At 31.0% G+C, this 20,123-nt stretch overlaps 1 pseudogene; it reads left to right on the top strand.

Annotated features, from left to right (window-relative positions):
- The first annotated feature begins 351 nt into the window (after positions 1 to 351).
- LOC124939326 lies at positions 352 to 9,118 on the top strand (annotated as a pseudogene).
- Positions 9,119 to 20,123: the final 11,005 nt, after the last annotated feature.

Raw genomic sequence — 20,123 nt, 5'->3', positions numbered from 1 at the left:
CTACCTCTATAAAAATTATAGCAATCTTCGTCCTCGGTGGCCTCCTAGATAGAGCGATATTCTTGTTCTTTCCATGTCTCTTGCGGGCGTAAGATTCTTCAAAATTATCAAATTCAAAATTAGATATAAATTAATACAAACAATAAATAAGTGTAAAAATGTTACCTGTCGATGATGGGTCGATAGTGGAATGGTGCTCATGATTCTCATTGTGATCCTCCTTGTCATCCCCCATCAAGGCAAACATACTCTCAATAAACTCTTTAGCCTCAGCAGCCTCATCCTCATAATGTGTATCACGTGTTGGGGCAGCAGTAACTAATGGGTCCACGACTAATGGTGCGTCTCTAGATGACTCTCATCGGATCCTTAGGAGATCTTCCTGTGCAAGTAGGTTCTAGTATGACTTAGACAGTTTGTTCGATGTTTTCCTCATACTCTTCCAAACAGTTTTCGGACCTTCAAACATCCTTAATGCATGCCATTAATAAATTGGAGAATAACTGAAATAAAGTAGTAATAAGAATAAATAAAAAGTAAAAACATAAATCTAACTAATTAATCTGAACTATATATTCGTAAACCATAGATTTATTTTGGTCACAATCTTCCAACCGGGTCATGATGACATATCAGGGGCGTAGATTACTTGTTTTTCTTGACTCACCAATATATACGGGTCCTAATTTTGTGTTTTCAAAATCCGGTTTACATTTATACTTACGAATCCATATTTATCCACTTTCACTCCTAGTTCCCCTAGATGTGTATCAAACCACTTACACTTGAATAAGACAACTCGTTTGTGAGGAAAGTATTGTACTTGGATTATATCCGTTAAAACTTTTTAGCATGACGTAGTATCTGACTTGTTGTACCCTTCAACAACCACTCCGCTATTTTGAGTGGTCAAACCTTCGTCATGTTTTTCTGTACAGAATTTGTATCCGTTTACTTTACACCAAACATACATACATGAGTACATAGTTGGACTTTCACCTAAGATCTTGAGGTCTCTTGATATGTCGTTATTTTTTGCTAATTGAGTGACCTATATATATACATTCCCGAAATTTAGTTGTTAAAATAAAAATAAAGTTATTAGATATGGTTTTGAATATACTCACTTTATGCTTAAAATAGGTGACATACGTTTCTCCACGAGACTCATTCTTATTGAAATACTGCATATAATCACTATAAATAGATCGAATATTAAATAACATATTCTTTAATACTAATTAATAATACTTACTATAACAACAACATATTGAATCTTACATGTAAATAGGTTCTAATTCGGGACAATTTTTCAAAATGTATGAATGACTGTCACTCGATTGCTATAATCCAAGTTGTATATTTTTCCATTGGATAACTCTTCCAACGATGAACATATTGAAATGCCTGAGATTTAAGTTTGTGCATGTTTTAGGTCTTCTTCCTCCATATACATGGCACACATAAACTAATACTCTCATTTACAATAGCTTTCACTTATTGAGGCTTAGGGTGGTTTTATTCTGCAAATAACTTTTCATTGTACCCATATAATGTTTTATCGGATACATTCATCGATACTGGACAGGTCCCCCAAGCAAAGCCTCAAATGACAAGTGAACCGGGAGATGCATCATGATGTCGAAGATTGACGGTGGAAAAAATATTTCTAATTTGCAAAGTGTCGTTATGATATCTATGTACAATTGTTCGAGGTTCGATGCAATTAACTCTTTAGAGCACAACAACCGAAAAAATTAGGACAATTTAATATAGCATTATACACATTATCTGTAAGTAATCCATGGGTTACTAAAGGAATAAAATATGACAATAAAATATGACAATCATGACTCTTTAATCCCGTAATCTTTTTTTCTTCCAAATTTACACAACCTCCAATATTTGAGAAAAAACCATCAGGCAACTTAAGATCTTTCAAGAAATTACAAAGGCGTTTTTATGATCAGAGGTCAAAGTGAAAAGCGCTTCTGGATAATGAATCACTTCTTCATCATCTATAAGATGTAACCATTGTTTTATGCCTATGAGTTGTAAGTCTTTACGGGATTTAAGATCATCCTTAGTCTTCTCTTTCACATTCATTATTGTTCCCAACACGCTATCACAAATATTTTTCTCAATATGCATCACATCCAAATTATGTCTTAATAATAGTGCTTTCCAATAAGGAAAACGGAATAAAATGCTAAGTTTGTTCCAATTGTTTCCCCGTATTTCATGATATATCTTGGTTTTCTTGCTCTAATCCATAGTAAGAACTATGTCTTATAGGTCTCGTGTTTGCTCGTAACTTTCTTGTCCCGTTAACAATTTAGTGGGTTCTCTATAATCTATTAGACTGTCAAATGACTCTTTATCCCTTCTGTATTTGTGCTTTGGTGGAAGGAAGCGTCTGTGACCCATGTAGCATTGTTTGGAATCATTAACTAATCAAAGAGATATAATGTCGTTGTTATAACAAGGATAAACAAATTTCTCTTTCGTACTCTAGCCTGACAAATTCGCGTAAGCTGGAAAGTCGTTAATGGTCCATAGAAATGTCGCTCGCATGTTAAAGTATTGCGAGGTGTGAGCATTAAATGTTTTCATACTAGTTTGCCATAGTTTACTCAACTCGTCGATCAATGGATGGAGAAATATGTTAATTACATTTCCCAGATTCTTTGGACCTAGAATTAACATAGATAGAATGAAATTTCTAGAATCCATGCAAGTATTGAGTGACACATTATAAGGAACGAGAGTAACCGGGCATACACTGCATGATTTTTTCCCATTTGTAAATGGTTGAAACTCATGACTTTTTCCCATTTACAAATTTTTATAATTTTCAAAAAAATGTTTTCCAATTTAATGAATTAATCAGATGTCTCAACGTATCACTATCAACTCTTCCTTCCTTATGACATCTCATCATTGAAGAAGTTTTTGAAGACATGTATAGTCTTTATAGTCTTGGTATTAGAAGGAAATATTTTAACACCTTAGTTGGCATGAATTTCCCATTTTTCTTCTTTCGAACTGCCCCACTTGTTTGGTCGACTTTCCATCTAGAAATGCCGCAAACTCTACAAGACTCTTCATTTTTGTCGTCCTTCCAAAATAGCATACAATTATTTTTACATGCGTCTATCTTCTCATACTTAAGCCCGGTATATGTAATGAATTTTTTACATTCGTAAGAGTTTGGCAACTGAGCGTCCATCGGTAATATGTCATCATTAAGTAGACGCAACAACATATTGAACGAAGCATTTGTCCATTGACTGACATTCTTTATGTGAAGTAGTTTTAGTAGTGCTGATGATTTCGTTATTCGAGCACCTTCATACAATGGTCGTTTAGAATCATCAAGCAATTTATAAAATCTCTTTGCATCTTTGACTGATTCATGATTGTTCGGACCATCATTAACATTGGAGAACATATCATTTATAAAATCGTGCATATATCATTCTTCATTGACCTATTCATTGACTGTATTATTCATCTCTGTTTTAGGAATATTGAATTCTAGCACAACATCCTTCGATTGACCATCATCATCATCATCCAAGTCATCGGCATCATCTCATCATTATTAACCACGTTAGTAGTAAGCCTCTTTCTCCATGAAAATACCAGAATTCATAATGAATATTTATTCCATAAATGATGAGGTTAGTCTTCACATCGTCTATGGTAATAGACGTCGTGTTTAAGCATTTCACGCAATGACATTTTACTATTTGTCGTCTTGTACGACTCACTACAAACTCGAGGAATTTGTCAACCCCTTCCTCGTAATCTGAACTCGACGTAAGGTCATCCAGGTTTTATCGGCTACTTCCATCTTTCTAATAAAATGGAAAACAACCCATATTATTATGTATTTAACATTATCTAAATTAATTAGGCTTACATTTATCTTACAAAATTCTAACCAAATATAACATAAATCAAACTCAATATATAACATATTAACCATAAATCAAACATAATATCCATAAATATAACCAAATATCCATAAATCTAATCAAAACATAACATAAATCAAACTCAATATAAACCAATTTTTAACATTAATCAAACCTAATCAAACATCAATCAAACCAAATATACATTAATCTAACATGAATCCAACAAAATCAACATAAATATATACTTAATCAAACAATAATAAACCTAATCTAACATTAATCCAACAAAATCAACATAAATATATACCTAATCAAACAATAATAAACCTAATCCAATATGAATCTAACAAAATCAACATAAATATATGCTTAATCAAACAATAATAAACTTAATCTAACATTAATGCAACAAAATCAACATAAATATATACTTAATCAAATAATATATACATAATCTAATATTAATAAACATAATCTAACATTAATCCAACAAATTCAACCTAAATATATATTTAATCTAACATTAATAAACTTAATCTCACATGAATCCAAAAAATTCAACCTAAATAAATACGTAATCTAACATTAATAAACCTAATCTAACATTAATTCAACCATATCAACCTAAATATATAACATATAACATAATCTAACATTAATAAACCTAATCTAATTAATCTAACATTAATTAACCTAAATATATAACATCTAACCAAAATTTAATTAAAAAAATAATCTGACCTTGAAATTAAGGCTGAGGGCGGAGGAGGTGCGGCGGCATGGCAGTTCTGTAAGCGGCGGCGGTGGAAGATCTTCAAGCGGGGGCGCGGCGACATGGCAGTTCTTCAAGCGGCGGCATGGAATTTCTTCAAGTGACGGAGGAAGATCTTCAAGCGTCTTGGCGGCGTCTTCAATCCGTTTGTAGTACAAGCGGCGTCGTCTTCGGATGGGCGTCGTCTTCGTATGTAGGCGGTGGCGCGGGCGGAAGGAAGCGGGGAGAGAGAAAGGGAAAGAAATCGGGTGGAAAGAAGAAAAGAAGAAGAAGGTTTTTTTATTTAAAAAGGTCATTATCAAAATTTATATGAAAAGTTTCAGTTTTGATCAATTGATAATTCCAAGATATTTAGACATATCTCTCGGTTTTGATCATTTTAGATTCTAAGAGATTTAGACATATCTCTCAGTTTTGATCATTTTAGATTCTGAGAGATGTGTCTAAATATCTCGGTTTTGACAGATGTACAATTAATTTTAAATAGATAAAACCGCGAGATTTGTGTATATCTCTCGGTTTTGATAATTATTACCAAAAGATATACTTAAATCTTTCGGTATTACCACTTGATAAATTGTTAAATTAATTGGTTTTTCACTTTCTAATAACCTTGAAGAACATTAACTTAACACATTTGATATATCCTTAAAACATTACACAATACATATGATCAAATCTTACACACATTCATATGATCATCAAACACAAACATTACATATACACTACTTTATATAATCAAACACAATCATATACATTTCAACATTAAACACAATCTTAATTCTTAAAAAATAACACACACTTTATTAGTTAAGGCTAGATTAGAGAGTGAAATGCCAACTAAATTAACAAATTATATAGTGGTAATACCAAAATCTTTCTAAACAACTTTTGGTTTTGATGAGTATTACCGAAAGTTAATATATGTCTTTCGGTATTATCACTTGATAAATTATTAAATTAATTGGTTTTTCACCTTCTAATAACCTTAAACAACATTAATTTAACACATTTGATATCCTTAAAATATTACAAAATCTATATGATCAAACATTACACACATTCATATGATCATTAAACATAAACATATATCTACACTTCTTTATATTATCAAACACAATCATATACATTTATAACATTAAACACAATCTTAATTTTTAAAAACTAAAACACACTTGATGTGCTCAAGAGTTTAGACAAACAAAATAGAAAAATAGAAAACAAATTAATTAACTTTCGGTACATACATTCAAAACTGAGAGATTTTCAAATATCTCTCGGTCCTGACCTTAAACAGAATGTTTTTGGGAAGAGTCAAAACCGAAGGTTTATTGGAAACCTTCGCAATTAACCCTTCCAAATACTTAGAATTATTTTTTGTTTTTTTAGGAAGAGTCAAAATCGAAGGTTAATTATAAAACCTTCGCAATTAACCCTTCCAGGTTTTTTTGGGAAGAGTCAAAACCGAATGTTTATTGGAAAACCTTCGCAATTAACCCTTACCAACACTTAGAATTTTTTTTTGAAGAGTCAAAACCGAAGGTTTATTGTAAAACCTTCGCAATTAACCCTTCTAGGTTTTTTTGGGAAGAGTCAAAACTGAAAGTTTATTGGAAAACCTTCGCAATTAACCCTTCCCAACACTTAGAATTATTTTTGATTTTTTTTGAAGAATCAAAATCGAAGGTTTATTGTAAAACCATCGCAATTAACCCTTCCAGGTTTTTTGGGAAGAGTCAAAACCGAAAGTTTATTGGAAAACCTTCGCAATTAACCTTTTCCAACACTTAGATTTATTTTTGTTTTTTGGAAAGAGTTAAAACTGAAGGTTTATTGTAAAACCTTCGCAATTAACCCTTCTAGGTTTTTTTAAGAAGAGTCAAAACCGAATGTTTATTAGAAACATTCGTAATTAATCTTTCTCAACACTTATAATTATTTTTGGTTTTTTTTTGGAAGAGCCAAAACCGAAGATTTATTGTAAAACCTTCGCAATTAACCCTCCCAGGTTTTTGGGGAATAGTCAAAATTGATGGTTTATTGAAAAACCTTCGCAATTAACCATTCCCAACTCTTAGAATTATTTTTTTATTTTTTATTTTTGGAAGAGTCGTAACTGAATGTTCAATTGTAAAACCTTCGCAATTAACCCTTCTAGATTTTTTTTGGAATAGTCAAAACCGATGGTTTTTTAGAAAACGTTTGCAATTAACTCTTCCCAACTCTTAGAATTATTTTTGTTTTTTTGGGAAGATTCAAAACCGAATGTTTATTGGAAAACCTTCGCAATTACCCATTCCCAACAGTTAGAATTTGTTTTAGATTTTTCGGGGAGAGTCAAAACCAAATGTTTATTGTAAAACCTTCGCAATTAACCCTTCCAGGTTTTTTTGGGAAGAGTGAAAACCGAAGGTTTATTGGAAAACTTTCGCAATTACCCCTTCCTAACACTTACATTTTTTCCATTTTTTAGAAGAGTCATATGCGAAAACTTCAATTAATTTCTCAAATAAGGCTAACCAATACATATACAATAACATTTATAAAGAAAGTGATAATTATAATTCCAAAATTCTAAACTAAAATCAAAACGTACCCATTTATCCAAAAACATGTTATCAGTAGAACCAAAACACTGACAATTATTCAAGAACTTTAATGTACTAAGTAGCTGGGGTGAGGAGGTGGGGTTGATTCCGCCTCATGAAGAATTCAATTTATTGTTCAAATTTCTCCAATCTTTGCGTCATTTGTACCCTCTCCGCTTTGATTTCACTAAGCATTTGCGTTTTTTCCATATCCCTCAATTGAATCTGCTCCAATGCCAACGCTAGTTGTCTCACATCCTGTTCATGTTTAACATCATCAGTAGCCATCGGGTCCGCCATATAAGACATTGTGTCGACTCTGGAAGTCTCTCCTCGGATCGTAAGGTCATTTGATTGTGCTAGAAGGTTCTGGAATGACGGGTGTACACTAGTAAAATTAGGATCTGTAGCGAGTAAACATAACGATTGGTCTAAAGCTCAATCGCTATTATCAATGTAATAGCGATTAGGTTTAAATTCAATCGCTACTACATGGATAATAGCGATTGACCTTTAGACCAATCGCTATTATCTTTACATAACGACGATTGGTTAAAACCAATCGCCATAAACCTAATTAAAACCCGTGAAAAAGAGGCGCCATGTTTGACCGCTTTTTTAAAGTGTTAGTAGCGATTGGATAAGTCACCCATCGATATTTTTCTTCTACAGTCCAAGAAAGAATATGAACATCTAATCAATCTTGCAAAGCCCTGTTTGGTAAAGTCAGTTGTTGTTGACAATGAGACAGGCAAGAGCAGAGATATCAGTTGTTGTTGACAATGAGACAGGCAAGAGCAGAGATAGCAGGAGACCTCTCTTAAAACTGTAGATTGATCTTCTAGATGATTTTATAGTGCATATTCCATGAAGCTTCGTTTCTTCCTTTGGTCCTTTTTAGTTTACTTATGCTTAAAGATGATGAGATATTGTGCATGGAGGGTTCGTACAAGTTCTGGTACATTTTTGTCTAGAGGAGTTGATAAGATAATACATAAGATTGAGCAAAGGATTGCAGATTATACATTCATACCTATACATACATGGTTAATGCAAATAATTCTTTGCTGAATTAGATGCCTTCAGTACTTAAACCTTGTTTGTCCCTAGGAAAATGTCTATTATTTGAATGTCTTTTTTGGTACATCTCTAGCATCTACTTCTCCCTAAATGAATTAGGGAAAATGTTGAAAGTCTTCAAGTCCTTCATTATGAAGTGGGTCAGAAATATGAGCCACATTTTGACTACTTTCTTGATCAGTTCAATACAAAGAATGGGGGTCAGCGGGTGGCAACACTTCTAATGTACCTGTAAGTAATCTACACATTTTTGTTTCCGAAATGCCTTTCGTGATTTGTTCACTTCTCAAATAGATGCCATTTTTCTATTATAACACATCTGATGTTGAAGAAGGAGGTGAGACCGTTTTCCCTAATGCAAAAGGAAATTACAGTGTTGTGCCTGGGTGGAATGAGCTATCAAAATGTGGAAAAGAAGGATTATCTGTTAAGCCAAAAATGGGTGATGCTCTTATGTTTTGGAATTTGAAGCCTGATGCATCACTTGATCCTTCTAGTTTACATGGTTAGTTACATTTCTTTATTTATTAAGAAAGTAAATTGTATTTCAATATGATCATGCATTCTATCCTCTTCAATAATGCTTTGTTTTTCTGTTTACTTTCTTTCATCATACCTGATCTTTATCAAGCAAGAACTAATGTTTGTACCATGAAGATGTGATTGTATCCTCAAGGAACTTGATTATATATTGCTGTGATATTTTTTTTCTGGTTTGTGTATTAGGTGGTGGCCTTGAGATCGTTGATGAATAGTTTGTTCTTGTATATATAGACAGGTCCTTATGAAATAACCACAAGATGGACTATAGTAATGAAGTTCATTCTACTTCCATGGAAAGCAGATTTGATTTTTTACAGGTACATCAGTTATGGGTATAAATCAAAACACCCAGAAGTGTTGCATCCATGTCGTAAGTCTCCTCCTTCATTCAAATCAAACCTCATTATCATTTCTTCTTCTATAAGACTACTAGGATTCAATACAGGACAATGAGTATTTCTCTGTAGAAGGTTTCTTGGATGTTGTTAGACATGTAATTCATTTCTGAATCAAACCCATCATTGTTTCTTTTTCACACATTTGTAATCTTCCTCTTGCAGCTTTGGATTTACAAAACCCCAGATCTTGAGACGCCAAGATATCGCATACTAAGAAAAACTGCAGATTACGAGGTGAGGGAATACTCCCCCTTCATCGTTGTAGAAACAAATGGCGAAAAACTTTTTAAATTTTTTTTTCTTCAATAAGTGGCGATTGGTTAATAAACAAATCTCTATAGGCCTATACCTATTGGTTATTACACCAATCACTATAGGCTTATAGCGATTGGTTATCTATCAATCGTCGTTGCCAATTAAGGCAATAACGAGAAAACTTTTGCCAATTGAAAGTGATTGGTATTTGACCAATTGCTATAGGCCTATAGAGATTGGTTTGGGGTTTTCCGAATATGCTTCCAAATACTCATCCTGAATGCAGTTCATTAATAAATTGAGTTTCAATTTCTCTATTCATATATATATATATATATATATATATATATATATATTTGAATCTAACCAAACTAAAAACGAAATCTTATTTAATACAACTACCCAAAACATATTTGAATCTAAACAATATGAATCTAACCAAAACTCAAACAAAATCAACCATATATCTAACATATACTAACCAAAATCAAACAAAAATCTAACATATATTAAACAAAATCAAACAAAATCAATCCTAAATCTAATATACTAACCAAAATTATAAAAAAAAACCTGAATCTAACATATACTAACCAAAATTAAAACAAAATTACCATAAATCTAACATATACTAACCAAAATTAAAACAAAATCATCTAAATCTAACATTTATATATATAAATCTAACATATACTAACCTTAAGTTGAAGAATCTGTAGAGGGAGAGAGAGGCGCCTGGAGAATAATCGGGTAAAGAAAAGGGGATCTGGTTTTTAATTAGTAAGGTTTTTACCGAGAGTTCTTCTAAAACTCTCGGTAATTAAATAATGGCAAAATCAAAGGTAAATCCTAAACCTTCGCAATTACCCATTCTCAATACTTTGCGGTTTTTTTGGAATGTTTTTTTTAGGGAAAAGTTAAAACCGAAGGTTTATTGAAAACCTTCACAATTACCAATCTAGGAAAAGATAAAATCGAAAGTTTTCCAATAAACCTTCATAATTACCAATTCCCACACTTAGAATTAGTTTTAGTTTTTGGGGGGAAAAGTCAAAACCAAAGGTTTATTAAATAACTTTTGCAATTACCAATTTGGGAAAAGATAAAATCGAAAGTTTTCCAACAAACTTTCACAATTATCAATTCCCAACACTTAGAATTATTTTTGGAAAAGGTCAAAACCGAAGATTTATTGAAAAACCTTCGCAATTACCCCATTTTTAACACTTGGATTTTTTTTTGGTTTTTTGATAAAAGTCAAAACCAAAGGTTTATTGAATAACTTTCGCAATTACAATCTAAGAAAAGAAAAAATCGAAAGTTTTCCAATAAACCTTTGCAATTACCAATTCCCAACACTTAAAATTATTTTTAGGAAAGGTCAAAACCGAAGGTTTATTGAAAAACCTTCGCAATTACCCCATTTCCAACACTTCATTTTTTTGTAGGTTTTTTTGGAAGAGTCAAAACCGAAGGTTTATTGTAAAACCTTTGGTAAAAACTTGTATCACCGAAGGTTTTATACGCCTCTCGGAATCTATTTTGAATAACGAAAGATTTCTTCCTCTCGGGACCATTATTGAGAGTTTTATAAATTTCTCAGTAAACTCTATTGGTAAAGGTCCATTTTTTAATAGTGATGAATCACATTCTAGTTATTTTATTATAAATTTTGTGTTATAGTCATATAATATAATAAATCAAACTCCTTCAACAAAGTAATACAGTAAAACTTTAATAATATTTGAAGTAGGTATAAATACATACATAAATTTCGTTTGTAATCTCCATTGATGAACATATTTACTAATATAAGATAATATATATGTAAGATATAATACTATAAATTGTGTTAATATCTATAAGCATGAAGAATCGGCTTACCCTAATTAACAAATAATATTATGAAATTATAATAATATTAAAATAATATTTTGAATTTTTAAAATTCAAAATAACCCAAAAAGAGATTAAAGATCAAATTAGGACTAATTATTGTGATAATAAAACCCTAATTAGAAATTATATAAAAATCCAAAAATAATTTGAAGTTAAAATATTGTGTTTATTTTACATAAATTAAACTCAAAAGGAGGTTGAAATTATTTAATTATGATTTTAAACATAAATTATGTATAATTTATGACTTAAAACAATTAAATAAATACCCCCAATATACCCAAAAATAAAAATAATGAAAAATTATGTTCAAATTTTTTTTTGTGGAACTTTGGTGAAGAAAACGCAAGAAATGGTTAAATATTCATTTTCAAATAACTCATTTATTAAAAGTATAAAATAATAATTCCATGTACCCAAATTATGTTTAATTGTTGCAACATGATTTAGGGTCATCGGATCAGTGCTGGATTTTCATCCAACGCCACGCATCCGGATGTAACGGAATACGTGCATGCCCAGGGCCACACTCGATCGACTAATGGGACGTCAACCTTGTTAGTTTAATCACCCAAGCACCAACGGAACGCCGACGACGCGTTTTGACAAATCAAAACAATGACGTTTTGATCATCTTCTTCGCAAACTTTGGAGGCCCACAACTAGAACTCAAACCCGATGATCTTTTAGAAGCTCCAACTCCTTAGTTTCCTAACCTTATCCTCTCATTTTTCACATGTTCTTATCTTATCCTCGCCTTCAGTTCCCCTAGATCTATAAGTCAAACCCTAGTTCTATCTACGCTGCCAAAGACGAACAGATAACTTAAGGGATAAGATTTCAGTGATCAAATTGAAGTTGAATTAGACTTCAATAACCGACCTAGTTGAGTATAAATACTCTCTAATTCCTCCTCTTCCAAATCATCAAACAAAATCCCAATTTTTAAGCTGAATTGAAGAAATTTCAAAAATTCAAACAAACTGAGTTTTTGCAGAAGTTGTTTCGGAGACCTAAGCTTCAATCCAGGTTTCGGGAAAGCTTCTCATACATCCATGGAGTGTTCTCCGAGTATTTTTAAGCATCTAGATCCATTGTAATTCATATTATGATTTTTGATTGAATTTTTCCAAGTTTGATCGGTTTGATTTGTTCTAGGGTTCAATCATGTGTTTTTTTTGTTTATAATCATTCCCTAGATGATATATGAACTTTCTATTGAAATAGTTTTGATCAAATCAACATAAACAACAAAAATTTGGTTTGAACATCTAGATTTTTTAATTTGATGTTCTTGAACTATAAATTTAAATTTTTTTATTCAAATAGCTACTAAACATGTTTGTAAACATGTTATAAAATTTCCTGATCATTATAAGAACATCCCGATCATGATTGATCCATCTGAAATTTAAAAAAAAAATGGATTTGAATTTCAGTTTGTAAATTTGCTATAGAGCTTGAATGATGTTCTTGTTTTGGTTTTGTTTGAATATGTTCATCATTTCAAAACTTTTGGAACAAGAATTAGGTCATGATATGGCCTAATTCAAAAGATCCCAAATTTTGAACTAAAACAGTTTTGAGAAATTGATCTTTGTATTGATCGATTGATCGTGATTAGGGTTAGGGATTTTAATCTATGCAATCATATGAGTTGATTGCAACTTACAAAACATTATTTCATTATCTGTATCAAAGATACAAGACTGCAAATCTTTACCAATTCAAGAACATTCGGTCCTCTTGGACCAAGGCAAAGGACCGAGGTTCTTAGCCTTGGACAGAGAACTTAGACCGAGGATCCTCAGTCCGGACCGAGACCAAGGACCGATGTTCTTGGGTCTGGACCAAGACCAAGGACCGATGTTCTTGAGTCACGATCGAGACTTAGTTTTGATGTTCTTGAGCAATGATCGAGGAATCCGACCAAAGTTTCTAACCTTGATCGAGAGGTCTCACTTGGGACTGATCTTCCCAAGTCCACAATCGAGAAAACTAGACTTGGGTCCAAGCTTCCCAAACCTAGGAATGATCAGCCTGAGTATAGGACTGATGCTCATTAACCCTAGGACTAAGACCTCTAGTCCCTCGACCGAGTTGTCTGAATTCGAGACCGAGCCTCCTAAGCCTAGGACTAAACCCTCTAGATCCATGGACCCACACTCTCGAGCCTTAATCTAGACCTTCCCGGTCTAGACTGAGCTTGTCTGAGCCCAGATCGGTAAAAATGGACCCCAAGCCCTATGACTCCGATCCTAAGGCCTATTTGGTTCCAACTTTTAAAATCCAAAATTATTTTTGGAATTTTGGAATTCCAATCTATTTTCAAATAATCCTGAAAGGTCAGAAAATGATGTTTAAATATTTTTGAGATATTTCTCAAACAAATATTTTGGCTAAGGTCTCGTTTGAAATTTATTTTTAACTTCTAACACTTTTCTAATATTTTTTAGGGTTTTTTACTCAGCCTTATGTCAACGCAATCGCATATACGCCCTTTTAAATAATTTTGGTATAATTATTTATGAAATCCTTGATTAGGACCCTCGAACTACTAATTAAAGGAAATAAATCTTATAAATAAATCTTGTAATAGCCAGACTTTGTTTAAAAAAATAAAACCATCATTTGACGGGTGCAGAGGACATAGCGCGAAAATCCTTTCCTAAGCGTAACCAAAATCCGAACTCCTTATAGAAACTCTAGCATAAAGTACGTTTATACATGTACCTTTACTTATTTTTATAAAATCTTTTGGAGACTCTGTGTTCAAATAAATAATTTTTAAAATTAATTATGTTTAATTAATTTAAACCGGGTTTTAATCAAACTATTTGGTCCCTCATATTATTAAAATTTAAATAAAATTAATTATGATTAATTTCTAAAACCTCCCAGGTATTTTCAAAACTTTTTTTAAAAAAATAATGTTTTTAAAAAAAAGATATCTAGCACGCAAACCAAGGTTGAAGCTCATCGAACCTCGAGCCACCCGACGATTCCTGTATTACCATGTGTCATCTAGACATGTGCTAAGCTACAGAAAGGGAATTCTTGAGGGTTACGATATCATTATTATATTATTATATTAATTTTCTTATAAATATAATATAATGTTTATATATTAGACATAACATATAAAATTCTATATAAAATCACTATAATTGTTTCTTTATATTCTAACAACACAATATAATCTAATACAATCTTCTCTTTATTCTAACATAGTATCATAGTATTGTTTATGTTCTTAAGCACACCAAGTCGTAGTCTTCTGTTTCCTCCATCAATCGTTACTTTAGTCATTGGTGGAGGACACTCATAAATTTATTACTATATTATACTTTTTAATAATATTTTTTAAAAATATTTGTGTTGATGTTTGTTTTCTACAGCTATCATATCCTCTAAGTTGTTTTTTCGGTTGTTATTTTATCCTAGCAGTCAATGTCCATATTTTTCGTCTTAATCCAATCATATGAGATTTTTTTGCTGATTATTAGTCAACACGTTTTCATCTTGTCGTTTGATGAATTTCAACACTCACGAGTAACATCGGAGTGGTTTCAGTTGTGGTTTCACCCCAGCATTCAACACCCATGCGATCTACCTTTTTCATTGTTTATTAGTCAACACATTGTCATCTCATTGATGAATGAATCTCAACACTCACGAGTAACATCGAAGTTCTTTTAGTTGTTGTTTCACCCAACATTCAACGCTAATGGGATTCTACTTTATTCATTGGTTTATCAATCAACACAATGTCATCCTATAATTGAATAGATTTCAACACTCACGAGTTTATCAAGTTTGAAGAACATAATATCAACATATCACACTCTCGTCTTCAACCTCAAATTATTCAAGTTCTTTCCATCTTGAGTTTGATGAGCGATGTTATAATATAAAATAATATATATGTAAGTTATTATCATAATATTATAAATTATGATAATTTTATTATTATATTATATTAGTTTTCTTATAAGTCTAATTTAATGTCTATATATTAGACATAACATATGTCATTCAATACAATTTCATCATATCCTTAACAACTATAAAGCCTAACATCAGGGATGAATCAATAAATTTGAGTTGGAGTGAGTTTAAAAAATATTTGAAGTGGGTTTAAAAAAAATAATATAAAAATTATGAAGGAAATAAATAAATAAACATAAATATTACCCCATTTTTATGAATTAGAAAAGAAAATATGAAATAAATTAAAAATAATTAAAAATTTATGGATTATGTCACATTTTATTGTAAATATAAATATATTTGGGTGGGGTCAACCAAGCCTAACATAGATCCTCTATTGCCTACCAAAATAGACTTTTAGTCATTCCTTTCATTCATATTCAATACAAACATGTTATTATAAATGGGAGAGGTTGAATAACTACCTTAACTATGAATCTTTGTTCTCGGAAGCCCATATCATACATTAACTCATATGCAACTGGGTTCTACTGTACCCCTTCCATACACAAATTATGCCTACCTAAAGAATTTGATACAACTTGTCCAATCCATTAGACTTTAATGTTAATCCCATGAATTTGGTACAACTTGTCATATTTGGCAGAATAACTTCCATGTGATTATGATAATCAAGATATCATCGTGAAAGTATCACTTAGTTGTGCACCAACTAGACATGAACCAACTATATCTAGTGTTCCATACATCTCAATTTTCCCACCAAAGTGGTACAACATACACCTGATTATACCATGGTAATCCCAGATATAATTATATCTTCTTTTGGACAGTCAATTGATTGAAGTGTTAAATACCGAATGTATAAGGAGTGTTGTAGAAATGGGAGGATTTATTCCACATCGGCCTAACTTGATACAATAAATCAGGAATTATTATTTTCCCGAATGGAACTGAATTTAGGAGAGCCTATCAAAAAAAAGATTATATTTTAAATAGTTATTAATTTGTTCAAAATAATGTGTTGTACAGTGGTTTGACAGTCATTTAAGTTGGGACGAGGTTTTGAATTAAGAGAAAGACACACGTATACAGATGATTAGAAAAGATAAAAAAAAAATGTGTACTATTTAGTATTTACTAGGCGAAAAATTAACACAATTATAATATTATTTATTATTAATAATGTATTTGTTTTTATAATATTAGTATTGTAAAAAAAGTGTTAGCTTATTTGTTGCAACAATTATTTTCTTAAGTTTGTGATTATCATCCTACTAATAGGTAGAAAGTAGGGTTATGTTTGATTTGAGATATTTAAATAATAAAATTTAAAAAATAATATTTCATTCCTACTCCTAAAAAACCCCTATTGCTTATTTGTTGTAATAGTTATTTCCTTAAAGTTTCTTGATCATTAGCCCACTCACATGGAGAACGTATTATGTGTGAGTTAATACAATTTATAAATCATTTCCGCACTCCTCTCGTATTTATCATATCACTCAATTTATTAAATAAAATATTAAAATATATTTTATTTTTAAATTATTATTTTATATTTTATCACTATATATTCATATATTTTAAGTCTTTTTTCAAAAAAAATACCTCATTAAAATTATCTCAAATCATTACTTTTAAAATAATCCAATCTTTATAAAAAAATTCTAATCCAAAATAGACGGTTTTGTGAAACTAATTAACATAGGAAAATTATTTAAAACAAATTTCAAATAAATAAGTATTTCATTGACAAGGTTATATCCCAAAAAAACATTTTTTCCTTTTATTATACTTGCGCTATTAATTAAAAAAGATCTGCGAGGGGTAAAGGACTACAAGAGCATATATTGAGCTTACAATAATTTGCTCAAAATAAATACATAATGGCCATGAGAAATTCACAATTGGCCTAGAAAATGCACACGGACATGAAATCAAAGTACAAAAGTGAAAAAGGGATGAAACTAGCAATCAATCAACTAAAACAAAATGATAGGGTTGACTTCCCCGACCTCGTCTCTCTTGTCTTTACCCCTGTTCTTTATTTCCTTTATTCTTGTCACCCTTAGGTCTTTTTGGAATAAATTTCCGGATAGAGTATCGGTTTCTTCGTCTTCGATGTCATCTATTGTCACTTTTTTCCTTTAGGGCTTGAGTTTGGAGTTGGGTGTATGAGTTGTTTCCCTTGAGGTGGTTTCTTTGATAACGTTGCAATTTTCTTTGGTTTCGGAGCTCATGGTTTCCAAGATGCTTTGGCTTTTGCTATCATTCATGTAGACGTCGTGCATTTCGAACCAAATTGGTGGGAAAAGAACCACGGTTTCGGGCTAGGTGGGCTCGGGATCGGTTTGGTTCTCGTTGACGTGTTCGTTGTGGCTTTCATTTGCCTTGAGGACTTCAATATATGATTTCTTAATAACCTTGATATTCTCTTGTTCGGGGCTGGCTATGAGTTTCTTTTTCTTTTCCGTCATCTTTTCCCGGTTTCTCGTACATGACCTCAATGGTGGCCATGTTTCCATTATGGCATTTTAGCTCGATGTTTTTTGGGTTTTGCACTCATTGAGTCGATCTCAATGTAAATGCGTGCAAACGTGACCCGTTCAAACGAGTCAAAGTCGGGGTCAAGCTTAAGCGGCTTTCCAATGAATCCGGTGAGGTAGGCAAGTGTTTGGCATTACAAAGGTGCGGTGGGATGTTTCTCAGTCTCACTCACACTTGTTCGGATTGTGGCGGTTTGTTATTGGTGTTCATTTCTTCATTCCATTTGGCGAGCTTGAAGCATAAGCTGAATATGAAAGTGAAATTTGAGTCAGTAATGGCTTGGGCTTCGGGCTCCGTGCCAAAAGTGAGGAAAAAATAGCCAAAGTAGTTGACTTTGACTTTTTTGAGTCCCTTTTCGCTGCATTGTCGGAAGAAGGTTGCCTTGGTTGCTCGGAATGGGGCATTGTGGGTGCCCATGAAGTGACCGATGACAACTCGCTTCCAATCGTTGACGCATCGCTCTTCAATTTCTAGGGGAGTTCGATTTGAGGCGGGTGTTCGAGCATTTTGACTTTAAGGCTATGATCCATATTGAGCTTGCCTCTATTAGCTGTCCCGTTTTTACCCCAAACCTTGTTGGTTTGCCATGTTTGGTTTGTGTTTGCTTATGTAGTATAGGCATAAGTTTTGGGGCACTTATAGAATTCCATCATTACATTGTCTGACCATTGAACGATTTCCTCGTATTCGGCTTTGTCGAGTGAATTTCAATCTTGCTCGAATCGAATTTTGAATTGTCATGACAAGCCAATGACTTTTAAAATTATTATATAAACATATATAAAAAAAAAAAGCCTAATAGAGCATATGAAATACTAAATTGAAATATTACAAATAAAGTGGATATGAAAAAGAAAACTATCTTGTTATTTAAGTAAACTAATAAATAAAGATGGTTATATACAAAGGAGCTCGTTTGATTATTTGAGGTATTTTTTTTTATTTTGTTAAAAATCTTGTTTGATATAAACAAATGTTATTTAAAATTTTAATTAACTGAATTACTATAATATTTTTTATTTAAAATTTAAATTTATAAAAATTAAATAAGCATATTTTATTTAATAAATTAAATAATTTATTAATTAAAAAGATATAGATTGAATGGTTACATTTTGAGTAGAAAAATAAATAAATCAAACGAGCTCTAGGAGAGATTAAGGCCTCTTTGGGATAGGGATTATTTAATATCACGAGTTGTTTGAAAAATAATTATAGTGTGGTTTTCTAAGGATGTATAATTGTTTTAATTAAAAGACTTAAAATGATATATATTTTTTAGTATTTTAATTAATTGGTGAATATTTTATTATTTTGATAAATGAATTAAATGATATAATATATATATGTTGTAGAGAGTAAATAAGAAAAACTTTACAAATATGGAAGTTATATATTAAGTTTTATAGTTGTTTTTTAAAATTAAAATATTTTAGAATGTTATGAAATTCTAAATTATTTTATTACTTGTATTTATAAATATATATTATTTTATAATATAACTAAAACAAGATTCTTGTTTTTCTATTCTATTTATTAAAATATATGATAATATTTATTAAAATATAATATATTAATTATTTATTATAAATATAGATATAGTATATAAATCTTATAGGTTTAAGAATCACATTTATATGTATTTAATCATATAGATCAACATATATTTGATGATAAAACAATGACTAACTTTATATATATATATATATATATATATATATATATATATATATATATATATATATATATATATATATATATATATTTATAATAAAGTTTTGAAATTAATATACATATATAATATCCTTTCTTAAAGCCTCCCCTTGATTTGTAGAAAAAGTTCATGTATGAAATTCATAATAAAGTAATACCACATACAATTTGCAATAATTATAACTAAAATTAAAATGGAATTGACAAATCTAAATTATCATAAAATTATAAAATAAAATATAAAACATAAAAAAATCAAAATTAGCTTAAGAAATTATAAATAGAATAAATCTGCATAAAAATCAAAATTAACTAAAATCCATAAAAACAAATAAATCCCAAAAATAATATAACATCAAAATTCAAAACTAAACTCAATCAAACATAATATTCAAAATTAACTTATCATCCTTAAAATAAACCCCAAAATAACATAGATATGAAACGAATC

Source organism: Impatiens glandulifera, chromosome 5 (assembly GCF_907164915.1).
Source record: "Impatiens glandulifera chromosome 5, dImpGla2.1, whole genome shotgun sequence".
Taxonomy (NCBI): Eukaryota; Viridiplantae; Streptophyta; class Magnoliopsida; order Ericales; family Balsaminaceae; genus Impatiens; species Impatiens glandulifera.
This window is presented reverse-complemented; position numbering and strand designations above follow the sequence as displayed.